The sequence below is a fragment of the Gambusia affinis genome, linkage group LG05 (assembly GCF_019740435.1).
Source record: "Gambusia affinis linkage group LG05, SWU_Gaff_1.0, whole genome shotgun sequence".
NCBI classification, from domain to species: domain Eukaryota; kingdom Metazoa; phylum Chordata; class Actinopteri; order Cyprinodontiformes; family Poeciliidae; genus Gambusia; species Gambusia affinis.
In genome coordinates this window covers 4,332,837-4,346,510 of record NC_057872.1, presented here as the reverse complement: position 1 = coordinate 4,346,510, position 13,674 = coordinate 4,332,837, and the positions used below count along the sequence as shown (strand labels likewise).

Here is a 13,674-nt window from a genome sequence, read left to right as displayed (position 1 = left end):
TATATAATCCATTTCATTTAAAGGTGCTGCTGGGATTTGAACCCAGGATCTCCTGTTTACGAAACAGGCGCTTTGACCAGCTAAGCCACAGCACCTGTTTGATACTGAAGTGACAGTTTCTCTAAATGATAGGACATATCGTGACTTTGAATTCAAATATGAAACAAAAAATGTATCAATTAGAAAGACATTTTTAAAAGGTGCTGCTGGGACTTGAACCCAGGATCTCCTGTTTACAAGACAGGTGCTTTGACCAGCTAAGTCACAGTACCTTGAAATTCCTAACATTAAGCTTTCTCTAAATGCCATTGCATACTGTCATAACTTTAGATAAAAGGAAAAACAAAAGTACATCAGTCTATAAGCTATTTCATTTAAAGGTGCTGCTGGGATTTGAACCCAGGATCTCCTGTTTACTAGACAGGCACTTTGACCAACTAAGCCACAGCACCTTGACATTCTTAAATTAAACTTTCTCTAATTGCCAATACATATTGTCATAACTAGATAAAAGGAAAAACAAAACTACATCAGTCAACAAGCCATTTCATTTAAAGGTGCTGCTGGGATTTGAAACCAGGATGTCCTGTTTACTAAACAGGCACTTTGACCAGCTAAGCCACAGCACCTTGATACTGAAGTGACAGTTTCTCTAAATGATAGGACATATTTTGACATTCAATTCAAATATGAAACAAAAGTACATCAATTAGAAAGCCATTTTAAAAGGCACTGCTGGGACTTTGAACCCAGGATCTCCTGTTTACTAGACAGGCACTTTGACCAACTAAGCCACAGCACCTTGACATGGTTAAATGACTTTCTCTAATTGATAGGACATATTTTGTCATAACTTTAGCTAAAAGGAAACAAAAGTACATCAATTATAAGCCATTTTATTTAAAAGGTGCTGCTGGGATTTGAACCCAGGATCTCCTGTTTACTAGACAGGCACTTTGACCAACTAAGCCACAGCACCTTTGTAACACTAAGGTGACAGTTTCTCTATATGATAGGACATATTTTGACATTGAGTTCAAATATGAAACAAAAAATGTATCAATTAGAAAGCCATTTTTAAAAGGTGCTGCTGGGACTTGAACCCAGGATCTCCTGTTTACAAGACAGGCACTTTGACCAACTAAGCCACAGCACCTTGACATGGTTAAATTAAACTTTCTCTAATTGCCAATACATATTGTCAAAACTTTAGCTAAATTGAAAAACAAAAGTACATCAGTTAAAGCTATTTCATTTAAAAGGTGCTGCTGGGATTTGAACCCAGGATCTCCTGTTTACTAGACAGGCACTTTGACAGCTAAGCCACAGTACCTTGAATTGTAACATTAAGCATTCTCTAAATGCCATTGCATACTGTCATAACTTTAGCTAAAAGGAAAAACAAAACTACATCAGTCTATAAGCTATTTCATTTAAAGGTGCTGCTGGGATTTGAACCCAGGATCTCCTGTTTACTAGACAGGCACTTTGACCAGCTAAGCCACAGCACCTTTATAACACTAAGGTGACAGTTTCTCTATATGATAGGATATATTTTGACATTGAGTTCAAATATGAAACAAAAAATGTATCAATTAGAAAGCCATTTTTAAAATGTTCTGCTGGGACTTGAACCCAGGATCTCCTGTTTACAAGACAGGCACTTTGACCAACTAAGCCACAGTACCTTGACACTGCTACAGTTAACCTTTCTCTAATTGCTAATACATATTGTCATAACTAGATAAAAGTGGAAAAAAAGTACATCAGTCTATAAGCTATTTCATTTAAAGGTGCTTCTGGGACTTGAACCCAGGATCTCCTGTTTACTAGACAGGCTCTTTGACCAGCTAAGCCACAGCACCTTTTTGATACTGAAGTGACAGTGTCTCTAAATGATAGGACATATTTTGACATTGAATTCAAATATGAAACAAAAAATGTATCAATTAGAAAGACATTTCATTTAAAGGTGCTGCTGGGACTTGAACCCAGGATCTCCTGTTTAAAGACAGGCGCTTTGACCAGCTAAGCCACAGTACCTTGAAATTCCTAAATTACATTTCTCTCTAAATGCCATTGCATACTGTCATAACTTTAGATAAAAGGAAAACAAAAAAGTACATCAATTATAAGCCATTTTCATTTAAAGGTGCTGCTGGGATTTGAACCCAGGATCTCCTGTTTACTAGACAGGCACTTTGACCAGCTAAGCCACAGCACCTTGACATTCTTAAATTAACAGCTTTCTCTAATTGCCATACATATTGTCATAACTAGATAAAAGGAAAACAAAACTACATCAGTCAACAAGCCATTTCATTTAAAGGTGCTGCTGGGATTTGAAACCAGGATCTCCTGTTTACGAAACAGGCGCTTTGACCAGCTAAGCCACAGCACCTTTTTGATACTGAAGTGACAGTTTCTCTAAATGATAGGACATATTTTGACATTGAATTCAAATATGAAACAAAAAAGGTATCAATTAGAAAGCCATTTTTAAAAAGGCACTGCTGGGACGTGAACCCAGGATCTCCTGTGTACTAGACAGGCACTTTGACCAACTAAGCCACAGTACCTTGATACTGCTGACAGTTAAACTTTCTCTAATTGCTAATACATATTGTCATAACTAGATAAAAGGAAAAACAAAAGTACATCAGTTTATAATCTATTTCATTTAAAGGTGCTTCTGTGACTTGAACCCAGGATCTTCTGTTTACTAGACAGGCACTCTGACCAGCTAAGCCACAGCACCTTATTGATACTGAAGTGACAGTGTCTCTAAATGATAGGACATATTTTGACATTGAATTCAAATATGAAACAAAAAATGTATCAATTAGAAAGACATTTTTAAAAGGTGCTGCTGGGACTTGAACCCAGGATCTCCTGTTTACAAGACAGGCGCTTTGACCAGCTAAGCCACAGTACCGTGAAATTCCTAACATTAAGCTTTCTCTAAATGCCATTGCATACTGTCATAACTTTAGATAAAAGGAAAAACAAAAGTACATCAGTCAACAAACCATTTCATTTAAAGGTGCTGCTGGGATTTGAAGCCAGGATCTCCTGTTTACAAGACAGGCGCTTTGACCAGCTAAGCCACAGCACCTTGACATTGCTAAATTAAACTTTCTCTAATTGCCAATACATATTGTCATAACTAGATAAAAGGAAGAACAAAACTACATTAGTCAACAAGCCATTTCATTTAGAGGTGCTGCTGGGATTTGAACCCAGGATCTCCTGTTTACTAGACAGGCACTTTGACCAACTAAGCCACAGCACCTTGACATTGTTAGATTAAACTTTCTCTAATTGCCAATACATATTGTCATAACTAGATAAAAGGAAAAACAAAACTACATTAGTTAACAAGCCATTTCAGTTAGAGGTGCTGCTGGGATTTGAACCCAGGATCTCCTGTTTTCTAGACAGGCACTTTGACCAACTAAGCCACAGCACCTTGACATTGTTAAATTAAACTTTCTCTAATTGCCAATACATATTGTCATAACTAGATAAAAGGAAAAACAAAACTACATTAGTCAACAAGCCATTTCATTTAGAGGTGCTGCTGGGATTTGAACCCAGGATCTCCTGTTTACGAAACAGGCGCTTTGACCAGCTAAGCCACAGCACCTGTTTGACACTGAAGTGACAGTTTCTCTAAATGATAGGACATATCGTGACTTTGAATTCAAACGAAACAAAAAATGTATCAATTAGAAAGCCATTTTTAAAAAGGCACTGCTGGGACTTGAACCCAGGATCTCCTGTTTACAAGACAGGCACTTTGACCAGCTAAGCCACAGCACCTTGACATGGTTAAATTAAACTTTCTCTAATTGCCAATACATATTGTCATAACTTTAGCTAAAAGGAAAAACAAAAGTACATAATTTTATAATCTATTTCATTTAAAGGTGCTGCTGGGATTTGAACCCAGGATCTCCTGTTTACGAAACAGGCGCTTTGACCAGCTAAGCCACAGCACCTGTTTGATACTGAAGTGACAGTTTCTCTAAATGATAGGACATATCGTGACTTTGAATTCAAATATGAAACAAAAAATTTATCAATTAGAAAGCCATTTTTAAAAAGGCACTGCTGGGACTTGAACCCAGAATCTCCTGTTTACAAGACAGGCACTTTGACCAGCTAAGCCACAGCACCTTGTGGATACTGAAGTGACTTTCTCTAAATGATAGGACATATTGTCATAACTTTGAATTCAAATATGAAACAAAAAATTTATCAATTAGAAAGCCATTTTAAAGGCTGCTGGGACTTGAACCCAGGATCTCCTGTTTACAAGACAGGCACTTTGACCAACTAAGCCACAGCACCTTGATACTGGTTAAATTAAACAGTTTCTCTAATTGCCAATACATATTGTCATAACTTTAGCTAAAAGGAAAAACAAAAGTACATAATTTTATAATCTATTTCATTTAAAGGTGCTGCTGGGACTTGAACCCAGGATCTCCTGTTTACGAAACAGGCGCTTTGACCAGCTAAGCCACAGCACCTTGTTGATACTGAAGTGACAGTTTCTCTAAATGATAGGACATATTTTGACATTGAATTAAAATATGAAACAAAAAATGTATCAATTAGAAAGCCATTTTTAAAAGGTGCTGCTGGGACTTGAACCCAGGATCTCCTGTTTACAAGACAGGCACTTTGACCAACTAAGCCACAGCACCTTGACATGATTAAACTAAACTTTCTCTAATTGCTAATACATATTGTCATAACTTTAGCTAAAAGGAAAACAAAAAGTACATCACTCTATAATCTATTTCATTTAAAGGTGCTGCTGAGATTTGAACCCAGGATCTCCTGTTTACTAGACAGGCACTTTGACCAGCTAAGCCACAGCACCTGTTTGATACTGAAGTGACAGTTTCTCTAAATGATAGGACATATCGTGACTTTGAATTCAAATATGAAACAAAAAAGGTATCAATTAGAAAGCCATTTTTAAAAAGGCACTGCTGGGACTTGAACCCAGGATCTCCTGTTTACTAGACAGGTACTTTGACCAACTAAGCCACAGTACCTTGACACTGCTAAAGTTAAACTTTCTCTAATTGCTAATACATATTGTCATAACTAGATAAAAGGAAAAACAAATGTACATTATTTTATAATCTATTTCATATAAAGGTGCTGCTGGGACTTGAACCCAGGATCCCCTGTTTACGAAAGAGGTGCTTTTACCAGCTAAGCCACAGCACTTTTTAATGCTGAGGTGACAGTTTCTCTAAATGATAGGACATATTTTGACATTGAATTCAAATATGAAACAAAAAATATATCAATTAGAAAGCCATTTTTAAAAAGGCACTGCTGGGACTTGGACCCAGGGTCTCCTGTTTACAAGACAGGAACTTTGATCAGCTAAGCCACAGCACCTTGGAAATTCGTAACATTAAGCTTTCTCTAAATGCCATTGCATACTGTCATAACTTTAGCTAAAAGGAGAAACAAAAGTACATCAGTCAACAAGCCATTTCATTTAAATGTGCTGCTGGGATTTGAACCCAGGATCTCCTGTTTACTAGACAGGCACTCTGACCAGCTAAGCCACAGCACCTTTTTGATACTGAAGTGACAGTTTCTCTAAATGATAGGACATATGTCATAACATTGAATAAATATGAAACAAAAAATACATCAATCAACAAGCCATTTTTTAAAAGGTGCTGCTGGGACTTGAACCCAGGATCTCCTGTTTACAAGACAGGCGCTTTGACCAGCTAAGCCACAGAACCGTGAAATTCCTAACATTAAGCTTTTTCTAAATGCCATTGCATACTGTCATAACTTTAGATAAAAGGAAAAACAAAAGAACATCAGTCAACAAGCCATTTCATTTAAAGGTGCTGCTGGGATTTGAACCCAGGATCTACTGTTTACAAGACAGGCGCTTTGACCAGCTAAGCCACAGCACCTTGACATTGTTAAATTAAACTTTCTCTAATTGCCAATACATATTGTCATAACTAGATAAAAGGAAAAACAAAACTACATTAGTCAACAAGCCATTTCATTTAGAGGTGCTGCTGGGATTTGAACCCAGGATCTCCTGTTTACTAGACAGGCACTTTGACCAACTAAGCCACAGCACCTTGACATTGTTAGATTAAACTTTCTCTAATTGCCAATACATATTGTCATAACTAGATAAAAGGAAAAACAAAACTACATTAGTTAACAAGCCATTTCATTTAGAGGTGCTGCTGGGATTTGAACCCAGGATCTCCTGTTTACTAGACAGGCACTTTGACCAACTAAGCCACAGCACCTTGACATTGTTAAATTAAACTTTCTCTAATTGCCAATACATATTGTCATAACTAGATAAAAGGAAAAAAAAAGTATCAATTAGTAACAAGCCATTTCATTTAAAAGGTGCTGCTGGGACTTTGAACCCAGGATCTCCTGTTTACAAACAGGCACTTTGACCAGCTAAGCCACAGCACCTGTTTGATACTGAAGTGACAGTTTCTCTAAATGATAGGACATATTGTCATGACTTTGAATTCAAACATGAAACAAAAATGTATCAATTAGAAAGCCATTTCATTTAAAGGTGCTGCTGGGACTTGAACCCAGGATCTCCTGTTTACAAGACAGGCACTTTGACCAGCTAAGCCACAGGACATGGTTAAATTAAACTTTCTCTAATTGCCAATACATATTGTCATAACTTTAGCTAAAAGGAAAAACAAAAGTACATAATTTTATAATCTATTTCATTTAAAGGTGCTGCTGGGATTTGAACCCAGGATCTCCTGTTTAAGAAACAGGCACTTTGACCAACTAAGCCACAGTACCTTGATACTAAGTGACAGTTTCTCTAAATGATAGGACATACATATTGTCATAACTAGATAAATATGAAACAAAACTACATCAATTAGAAAGCCATTTCATTTAAAGGTGCTGCTGGGATTTGAACCCAGGATCTCCTGTTTACGAAACAGGCGCTTTGACCAGCTAAGCCACAGCACCTGTTTGATACTGAAGTGACAGTTTCTCTAAATGATAGGACATATCGTGACTTTGAATTCAAATATGAAACAAAAAATGTATCAATTAGAAAGCCATTTTTAAAAAGGCACTGCTGGGACTTGAACCCAGGATCTCCTGTTTACGAAACAGGCGCTTTGACCAGCTAAGCCACAGCACCTGTTTGATACTGAAGTTAAACTTTCTCTAAATGATAGGACATATTGTCATAACTTTGAATTCAAATATGAAACAAAAATGTACATCAGTCAAAGCCATTTCATTTAAAGGTGCTGCTGGGACTTGAACCCAGGATCTCCTGTTTACAAGACAGGCACTTTGACCAACTAAGCCACAGAACCTTGACACTGCTAGAGTTAAACAGTTTCTCTAATTGATATACATATTGTCATAACTTTGAGATAAAAGGAAAAACAAAATGTACATCAGTCAACAAGCCATTTCATTTAAAAGGTGCTGCTGGGACTTGAACCCAGGATCTCCTGTTTACAAGACAGGCACTTTGACCAGCTAAGCCACAGCACCTGTTTGATACTGAAGTGACAGTTTCTCTAAATGATAGGACATATCGTGACTTTGAATTCAAATATGAAACAAAAAATGTATCAATTAGAAAGCCATTTTTAAAAAGGCACTGCTGGGACTTGAACCCAGGATCTCCTGTTTACAAGACAGGCACTTTGACCAGCTAAGCCACAGCACCTTGACATTGTTAGATTAAACTTTCTCTAATTGCCAATACATATTGTCATAACTAGATAAAAGGAAAAACAAAACTACATTAGTTAACAAGCCATTTCAGTTAGAGGTGCTGCTGGGATTTGAACCCAGGATCTCCTGTTTACTAGACAGGCACTTTGACCAACTAAGCAACAGCACCTTGACATTGTTACTGAAGTGACAGTTTCTCTAAATGATAGGACATATTGTGACTTTGAACTAGATAAAAGGAAACAAAAAATGTATCAATTAGAAAGCCATTTTTTAAAAAGGTGCTGCTGGGACTTTGAACCCAGGATCTCCTGTTTACAAGACAGGCACTTTGACCAGCTAAGCCACAGCACCTTGACACTGAAATTAAACTTTCTCTAAATTGCCAATACATATTGTCATAACTGATAAAAGGAAAAACAAAATGTACATCAATTTTATAAGCTATTTCATTTAAAGGTGCTGCTGGGATTGAACCCAGGATCTCCTGTTTACAAGACAGGCACTTTGACCAGCTAAGCCACAGCACCTTTTGATACTGAAGTGACAGTTTCTCTAATTGCCAATACATATTGTCATAATTCAAATATGAAACAAAAAAGTACATCAATTATAAGCCATTTCATTTAAAAGGTGCTGGGACTTGAACCCAGGATCTCCTGTTTACGAAACAGGCGCTTTGACCAGCTAAGCCACAGCACCTGTTTGATACTGAAGTGACAGTTTCTCTAAATGATAGGACATATCGTGACTTTGAATTCAAATATGAAACAAAAAATGTATCAATTAGAAAGCCATTTTTAAAAAGGCACTGCTGGGACTTGAACCCAGAATTTCCTGTTTACAAGACAGGCACTTTGACCAGCTAAGCCACAGCACCTTGACATGGTTAAATTAAACTTTCTCTAATTGCCAATACATATTGTCATAACTTTAGCTAAAAGGAAAAACAAAAGTACATAATTTTATAATCTATTTCATTTAAAGGTGCTGCTGGGACTTGAACCCAGGATCTCCTGTTTACGAAACAGGCGCTTTGACCAGCTAAGCCACAGCACCTTGTTGATACTGAAGTGACAGTTTCTCTAAATGATAGGACATATTTTGACATTGAATTAAAATATGAAACAAAAAATGTATCAATTAGAAAGCCATTTTTAAAAGGTGCTGCTGGGACTTGAACCCAGGATCTCCTGTTTACAAGACAGGCACTTTGACCAACTAAGCCACAGCACCTTGACATGATTAAACTAAACTTTCTCTAATTGCTAATACATATTGTCATAACTTTAGCTAAAAGGAAAAACAAAAGTACATCAGTCTATAAGCTATTTCATTTAAAGGTGCTGCTGAGATTTGAACCCAGGATCTCCTGTTTACTAGACAGGCACTTTGACCAGCTAAGCCACAGCACCTGTTTGATACTGAAGTGACAGTTTCTCTAAATGATAGGACATATCGTGACTTTGAATTCAAATATGAAACAAAAAAGGTATCAATTAGAAAGCCATTTTTAAAAAGGCACTGCTGGGACTTGAACCCAGGATCTCCTGTTTACTAGACAGGTACTTTGACCAACTAAGCCACAGTACCTTGACACTGCTAAAGTTAAACTTTCTCTAATTGCTAATACATATTGTCATAACTAGATAAAAGGAAAAACAAATGTACATTATTTTATAATCTATTTCATATAAAGGTGCTGCTGGGACTTGAACCCAGGATCCCCTGTTTACTGACAGGCACTTTGACCAGCTAAGCCACAGCACTTTTTAATGCTGAGGTGACAGTTTCTCTAAATGATAGGACATATTTTGACATTGAATTCAAATATGAAACAAAAAATATATCAATTAGAAAGCCATTTTTAAAAAGGCACTGCTGGGACTTGGACCCAGGGTCTCCTGTTTACAAGACCGGTACTTTGATCAGCTAAGCCACAGTATCGTGAAATTCGTAACATTAAGCTTTCTCTAAATGCCATTGCATACTGTCATAACTTTAGCTAAAAGGAGAAACAAAAGTACATCAGTCAACAAGCCATTTCATTTAAATGTGCTGCTGGGATTTGAACCCAGGATCTCCTGTTTACTAGACAGGCACTCTGACCAGCTAAGCCACAGCACCTTTTTGATACTGAAGTGACAGTTTCTCTAAATGATAGGACATATTTTGACATTGAATTCAAATATGAAACAAAAAATGTATCAATTAGAAAGACATTTTTAAAAGGTGCTGCTGGGACTTGAACCCAGGATCTCCTGTTTACAAGGCAGGCGCTTTGACCAGGTTAGCCACAGTACCTTGAAATTCCTAACATTAAGCTTTTTCTAAATGCCATTGCATACTGTCATAACTTTAGATAAAAGGAAAAACAAAAGAACATCAGTCAACAAGCCATTTCATTTAAAGGTGCTGCTGGGATTTGAACCCAGGATCTCCTGTTTACAAGACAGGCGCTTTGACCAGCTAAGCCACAGCACCTTGACATTGTTAAATTAAACTTTCTCTAATTGCCAATACATATTGTCATAACTAGATAAAAGGAAAAACAAAACTACATTAGTCAACAAGCCATTTCATTTAGAGGTGCTGCTGGGATTTGAACCCAGGATCTCCTGTTTACTAGACAGGCACTTTGACCAACTAAGCCACAGCACCTTGACATTGTTAAATTAAACTTTCTCTAATTGCCAATACATATTGTCATAACTAGATAAAAGGAAAAACAAAACTACATTAGTCAACAAGCCATTTCATTTAGAGGTGCTGCTGGGATTTGAACCCAGGATCTCCTGTTTACGAAACAGGCGCTTTGACCAGCTAAGCCACAGCACCTGTTTGATACTGAAGTGACAGTTTCTCTAAATGATAGGACATATCGTGACTTTGAATTCAAACATGAAACAAAAAATGTATCAATTAGAAAGCCATTTTTAAAAAGGCACTGCTGGGACTTGAACCCAGGATCTCCTGTTTACGAAACAGGCGCTTTGACCAGCTAAGCCACAGCACCTGTTTGATACTGAAGTGACAGTTTCTCTAAATGATAGGACATATCGTGACTTTGAATTCAAATATGAAACAAAAAATGTATCAATTAGAAAGCCATTTTTAAAAAGGCACTGCTGGGACTTGAACCCAGGATCTCCTGTTTACAAGACAGGCACTTTGACCAGCTAAGCCACAGCACCTTGACATGGTTAAATTAAACTTTCTCTAATTGCCAATACATATTGTCATAACTTTAGCTAAAAGGAAAAACAAAAGTACATAATTTTATAATCTATTTCATTTAAAGGTGCTGCTGGGACTTGAACCCAGGATCTTCTGTTTACGAAACAGGCTCTTTGACCAGCTAAGCCACAGCACCTTGTTGATACTGAAGTGACAGTTTCTCTAAATGATAGGACATATTTTGACATTGAATTCAAATATGAAACAAAAAATGTATCAATTAGAAAGCCATTTTTAAAAGGTGCTGCTGGGACTTGAACCCAGGATCTCCTGTTTACAAGACAGGCACTTTGACCAACTAAGCCACAGCACCTTGACATGATTAAACTAAACTTTCTCTAATTGCTAATACATATTGTCATAACTTTAGCTAAAAGGAAAAACAAAAGTACATCAGTCTATAAGCTATTTCATTTAAAGGTGCTGCTGGGATTTGAACCCAGGATCTCCTGTTTACTAGACAGGCACTTTGACCAGCTAAGCCACAGCACCTGTTTGATACTGAAGTGACAGTTTCTCTAAATGATAGGACATATTTTGACATTGAATTCAAATATGAAACAAAAAAGGTATCAATTAGAAAGCCATTTTTAAAAGGTGCTGCTGGGACTTGAACCCAGGATCTCCTGTTTACTAGACAGGCACTTTGACCAACTAAGCCACAGTACCTTGACACTGCTAAACTTAAACTTTCTCTAATTGCTAATACATATTGTCATAACTAGATAAAAGGAAAAACAAATGTACATTATTTATAATCTATTTCATATAAAGGTGCTGCTGGGACTTGAACCCAGGATCCCCTGTTTACGAAACAGGTGCTTTTACCAGCTAAGCCACAGCACTTTTTAATGCTGAGGTGACAGTTTCTCTAAATGATAGGACATATTTTGACATTGAATTCAAATATGAAACAAAAAATATATCAATTAGAAAGCCATTTTTAAAAGGCAATTGCTGGGACTTGAACCCAGGGTCTCCTGTTTACAAGACCGTACTTTGATCAGCTAAGCCACAGTATCGTGAAGTGACAGTTTCTCTAAATGATAGGACATATTTTGACATTGAATTCAAATATGAAACAAAAGTACATCAGTCAACAAGCCATTTCATTTAAATGTGCTGCTGGGATTTGAACCCAGGATCTCCTGTTTACTAGACAGGCACTATGACCAGCTAAGCCACAGCACCTTTTTGATACTGAAGTGACAGTTTCTCTAAATGATAGGACATATTTTGACATTGAATTCAAATATGAAACAAAAAATGTATCAATTAGAAAGACATTTTTAAAAGGTGCTGCTGGGACTTGAACCCAGGATCTCCTGTTTACAAGGCAGGCGCTTTGACCAGGTTAGCCACAGTACCTTGAAATTCCTAACATTAAGCTTTTTCTAAATGCCATTGCATACTGTCATAACTAGATAAAAGGAAAAACAAAAGTACATCAGTCAACAAGCCATTTCATTTAAATGTGCTGCTGGGATTTGAACCCAGAATCTCCTGTTTACGAAACAGGCGCTTTGACCAGCTAAGCCACAGCACCTTGACATTCTTAAATTAAACTTTCTCTAATTGCCAATACATATTGTCATAACTAGATAAAAGGAAAAACAAAACTACATCAGTCAACAAGCCATTTCATTTAAAGGTGCTGCTGGGATTTGAACCCAGGATGTCCTGTTTACGAAACAGGCGCTTTGACCAGCTAAGCCACAGCACCTTTTTGATACTGAAGTGACAGTTTCTCTAAATGATAGGACATATTTTGACATTGAATTCAAATATGAAACAAAAAAGGTATCAATTAGAAAGCCATTTTTAAAAAGGCACTGCTGGGACTTGAACCCAGGATCTCCTGTTTACTAGACAGGCACTTTGACCAACTAAGCCACAGTACCTTGACACTGCTAAAGTTAAACTTTCTCTAATTGCTAATACATATTGTCATAACTAGATAAAAGGAAAAACAAAAGTACATCAGCTTATAATCTATTTCACTTAAAGGTGCTGCTGGGATTTGAAACCAGGATGTCCTATTTACGAAACAGGTGCTTTGACCAGCTAAGCCACAGCACCTTTTTGATACTGAAGTGACAGTGTCTCTAAATGATAGGACATATTTTGACATTGAATTCAAATATGAAACAAAAAATGTATCAATTAGAAAGACATTTTTAAAAGGTGCTGCTGGGACTTGAACCCAGGATCTCCTGTTTACAAGACAGGCGCTTTGACCAGCTAAGCCACAGTACCGTGAAATTCCTAACATTAAGCTTTCTCTAAATGCCATTGCATACTGTCATAACTTTAGATAAAAGGAAAAACAAAAGTACATCAGTCAACAAACCATTTCATTTAAAGGTGCTGCTGGGATTTGAACCCAGGATCTCCTGTTTACTAGACAGGCACTTTGACCAACTAAGCCACAACACCTTGACATTGTTAAATTAAACTTTCTCTAATTGCCAATACATATTGACATAACTAGATAAAAGGAAAAACAAAACTACATCAGTCAACAAGCCATTTCATTTAAAGGTGCTGCTGGGATTTGAACCCAGAATCTCCTGTTTACGAAACAGGCGCTTTGACCAGCTAAGCCACAGCACCTTTTTGATACTGAAGTGACAGTTTCTCCAAATGATAGGACATATTTTGACATTGAATTCAAATATGAAA

At 37.0% G+C, this 13,674-nt stretch overlaps 1 protein-coding gene and 61 non-coding genes across 62 annotated transcripts in view; 1 reads left to right on the top strand and 61 right to left on the bottom strand.

Moving 5' to 3' along the window:
- The window catches only part of LOC122830725 (matrilin-2-like), a 49,219-nt gene that overhangs the window by 18,927 nt on the left and 16,618 nt on the right, over positions 1-13,674 (top strand). The gene's annotated exons all lie outside the window — the stretch shown is intronic.
- trnat-cgu lies at positions 22-95 on the bottom strand. Its single transcript has one exon. It is a non-coding gene; the product is annotated as a tRNA-Thr (tRNA).
- trnat-ugu lies at positions 199-272 on the bottom strand. The gene has a single exon. It is a non-coding gene; the product is annotated as a tRNA-Thr (tRNA).
- On the bottom strand, positions 379-452 carry trnat-agu. Its single transcript has one exon. It is a non-coding gene; the product is annotated as a tRNA-Thr (tRNA).
- Positions 906-979, bottom strand: trnat-agu. Its single transcript has one exon. It is a non-coding gene; the product is annotated as a tRNA-Thr (tRNA).
- Positions 1,083-1,156, bottom strand: trnat-ugu. Its single transcript has one exon. It is a non-coding gene; the product is annotated as a tRNA-Thr (tRNA).
- trnat-agu lies at positions 1,438-1,511 on the bottom strand. Its single transcript has one exon. It is a non-coding gene; the product is annotated as a tRNA-Thr (tRNA).
- On the bottom strand, positions 1,613-1,688 carry trnat-ugu. Its single transcript has one exon. It is a non-coding gene; the product is annotated as a tRNA-Thr (tRNA).
- On the bottom strand, positions 2,151-2,224 carry trnat-agu. Its single transcript has one exon. It is a non-coding gene; the product is annotated as a tRNA-Thr (tRNA).
- Positions 2,328-2,401, bottom strand: trnat-cgu. Its single transcript has one exon. It is a non-coding gene; the product is annotated as a tRNA-Thr (tRNA).
- trnat-ugu lies at positions 2,862-2,935 on the bottom strand. The gene has a single exon. It is a non-coding gene; the product is annotated as a tRNA-Thr (tRNA).
- On the bottom strand, positions 3,042-3,115 carry trnat-ugu. The gene has a single exon. It is a non-coding gene; the product is annotated as a tRNA-Thr (tRNA).
- On the bottom strand, positions 3,219-3,292 carry trnat-agu. Its single transcript has one exon. It is a non-coding gene; the product is annotated as a tRNA-Thr (tRNA).
- Positions 3,396-3,469, bottom strand: trnas-aga. The gene has a single exon. It is a non-coding gene; the product is annotated as a tRNA-Ser (tRNA).
- On the bottom strand, positions 3,573-3,646 carry trnat-cgu. The gene has a single exon. It is a non-coding gene; the product is annotated as a tRNA-Thr (tRNA).
- Positions 3,749-3,822, bottom strand: trnat-ugu. The gene has a single exon. It is a non-coding gene; the product is annotated as a tRNA-Thr (tRNA).
- On the bottom strand, positions 3,928-4,001 carry trnat-cgu. The gene has a single exon. It is a non-coding gene; the product is annotated as a tRNA-Thr (tRNA).
- trnat-ugu lies at positions 4,106-4,179 on the bottom strand. The gene has a single exon. It is a non-coding gene; the product is annotated as a tRNA-Thr (tRNA).
- On the bottom strand, positions 4,280-4,354 carry trnat-ugu. The gene has a single exon. It is a non-coding gene; the product is annotated as a tRNA-Thr (tRNA).
- Positions 4,462-4,535, bottom strand: trnat-cgu. The gene has a single exon. It is a non-coding gene; the product is annotated as a tRNA-Thr (tRNA).
- trnat-ugu lies at positions 4,639-4,712 on the bottom strand. Its single transcript has one exon. It is a non-coding gene; the product is annotated as a tRNA-Thr (tRNA).
- On the bottom strand, positions 4,818-4,891 carry trnat-agu. The gene has a single exon. It is a non-coding gene; the product is annotated as a tRNA-Thr (tRNA).
- On the bottom strand, positions 4,996-5,069 carry trnat-agu. Its single transcript has one exon. It is a non-coding gene; the product is annotated as a tRNA-Thr (tRNA).
- Positions 5,174-5,247, bottom strand: trnat-cgu. Its single transcript has one exon. It is a non-coding gene; the product is annotated as a tRNA-Thr (tRNA).
- trnat-ugu lies at positions 5,710-5,783 on the bottom strand. Its single transcript has one exon. It is a non-coding gene; the product is annotated as a tRNA-Thr (tRNA).
- trnat-ugu lies at positions 5,890-5,963 on the bottom strand. The gene has a single exon. It is a non-coding gene; the product is annotated as a tRNA-Thr (tRNA).
- Positions 6,067-6,140, bottom strand: trnat-agu. The gene has a single exon. It is a non-coding gene; the product is annotated as a tRNA-Thr (tRNA).
- trnat-agu lies at positions 6,244-6,317 on the bottom strand. The gene has a single exon. It is a non-coding gene; the product is annotated as a tRNA-Thr (tRNA).
- trnat-ugu lies at positions 6,603-6,675 on the bottom strand. The gene has a single exon. It is a non-coding gene; the product is annotated as a tRNA-Thr (tRNA).
- trnak-cuu lies at positions 6,776-6,849 on the bottom strand. Its single transcript has one exon. It is a non-coding gene; the product is annotated as a tRNA-Lys (tRNA).
- Positions 6,953-7,026, bottom strand: trnat-cgu. Its single transcript has one exon. It is a non-coding gene; the product is annotated as a tRNA-Thr (tRNA).
- Positions 7,131-7,204, bottom strand: trnat-cgu. The gene has a single exon. It is a non-coding gene; the product is annotated as a tRNA-Thr (tRNA).
- On the bottom strand, positions 7,312-7,385 carry trnat-ugu. Its single transcript has one exon. It is a non-coding gene; the product is annotated as a tRNA-Thr (tRNA).
- On the bottom strand, positions 7,496-7,569 carry trnat-ugu. Its single transcript has one exon. It is a non-coding gene; the product is annotated as a tRNA-Thr (tRNA).
- Positions 7,674-7,747, bottom strand: trnat-ugu. The gene has a single exon. It is a non-coding gene; the product is annotated as a tRNA-Thr (tRNA).
- Positions 7,851-7,924, bottom strand: trnat-agu. Its single transcript has one exon. It is a non-coding gene; the product is annotated as a tRNA-Thr (tRNA).
- trnat-ugu lies at positions 8,035-8,109 on the bottom strand. The gene has a single exon. It is a non-coding gene; the product is annotated as a tRNA-Thr (tRNA).
- Positions 8,213-8,285, bottom strand: trnat-ugu. The gene has a single exon. It is a non-coding gene; the product is annotated as a tRNA-Thr (tRNA).
- Positions 8,384-8,457, bottom strand: trnat-cgu. Its single transcript has one exon. It is a non-coding gene; the product is annotated as a tRNA-Thr (tRNA).
- On the bottom strand, positions 8,562-8,635 carry trnat-ugu. Its single transcript has one exon. It is a non-coding gene; the product is annotated as a tRNA-Thr (tRNA).
- Positions 8,741-8,814, bottom strand: trnat-cgu. Its single transcript has one exon. It is a non-coding gene; the product is annotated as a tRNA-Thr (tRNA).
- Positions 8,918-8,991, bottom strand: trnat-ugu. Its single transcript has one exon. It is a non-coding gene; the product is annotated as a tRNA-Thr (tRNA).
- trnat-agu lies at positions 9,275-9,348 on the bottom strand. Its single transcript has one exon. It is a non-coding gene; the product is annotated as a tRNA-Thr (tRNA).
- On the bottom strand, positions 9,986-10,059 carry trnat-ugu. The gene has a single exon. It is a non-coding gene; the product is annotated as a tRNA-Thr (tRNA).
- On the bottom strand, positions 10,166-10,239 carry trnat-ugu. Its single transcript has one exon. It is a non-coding gene; the product is annotated as a tRNA-Thr (tRNA).
- Positions 10,343-10,416, bottom strand: trnat-agu. The gene has a single exon. It is a non-coding gene; the product is annotated as a tRNA-Thr (tRNA).
- trnat-cgu lies at positions 10,520-10,593 on the bottom strand. Its single transcript has one exon. It is a non-coding gene; the product is annotated as a tRNA-Thr (tRNA).
- Positions 10,698-10,771, bottom strand: trnat-cgu. The gene has a single exon. It is a non-coding gene; the product is annotated as a tRNA-Thr (tRNA).
- trnat-ugu lies at positions 10,876-10,949 on the bottom strand. The gene has a single exon. It is a non-coding gene; the product is annotated as a tRNA-Thr (tRNA).
- Positions 11,055-11,128, bottom strand: trnat-cgu. The gene has a single exon. It is a non-coding gene; the product is annotated as a tRNA-Thr (tRNA).
- trnat-ugu lies at positions 11,232-11,305 on the bottom strand. Its single transcript has one exon. It is a non-coding gene; the product is annotated as a tRNA-Thr (tRNA).
- On the bottom strand, positions 11,411-11,484 carry trnat-agu. Its single transcript has one exon. It is a non-coding gene; the product is annotated as a tRNA-Thr (tRNA).
- On the bottom strand, positions 11,588-11,661 carry trnat-agu. Its single transcript has one exon. It is a non-coding gene; the product is annotated as a tRNA-Thr (tRNA).
- On the bottom strand, positions 11,765-11,838 carry trnat-cgu. The gene has a single exon. It is a non-coding gene; the product is annotated as a tRNA-Thr (tRNA).
- Positions 12,287-12,360, bottom strand: trnat-ugu. Its single transcript has one exon. It is a non-coding gene; the product is annotated as a tRNA-Thr (tRNA).
- trnat-cgu lies at positions 12,465-12,538 on the bottom strand. Its single transcript has one exon. It is a non-coding gene; the product is annotated as a tRNA-Thr (tRNA).
- trnat-cgu lies at positions 12,642-12,715 on the bottom strand. The gene has a single exon. It is a non-coding gene; the product is annotated as a tRNA-Thr (tRNA).
- Positions 12,820-12,893, bottom strand: trnat-agu. Its single transcript has one exon. It is a non-coding gene; the product is annotated as a tRNA-Thr (tRNA).
- On the bottom strand, positions 12,998-13,071 carry trnat-cgu. The gene has a single exon. It is a non-coding gene; the product is annotated as a tRNA-Thr (tRNA).
- On the bottom strand, positions 13,175-13,248 carry trnat-ugu. Its single transcript has one exon. It is a non-coding gene; the product is annotated as a tRNA-Thr (tRNA).
- Positions 13,355-13,428, bottom strand: trnat-agu. Its single transcript has one exon. It is a non-coding gene; the product is annotated as a tRNA-Thr (tRNA).
- On the bottom strand, positions 13,532-13,605 carry trnat-cgu. Its single transcript has one exon. It is a non-coding gene; the product is annotated as a tRNA-Thr (tRNA).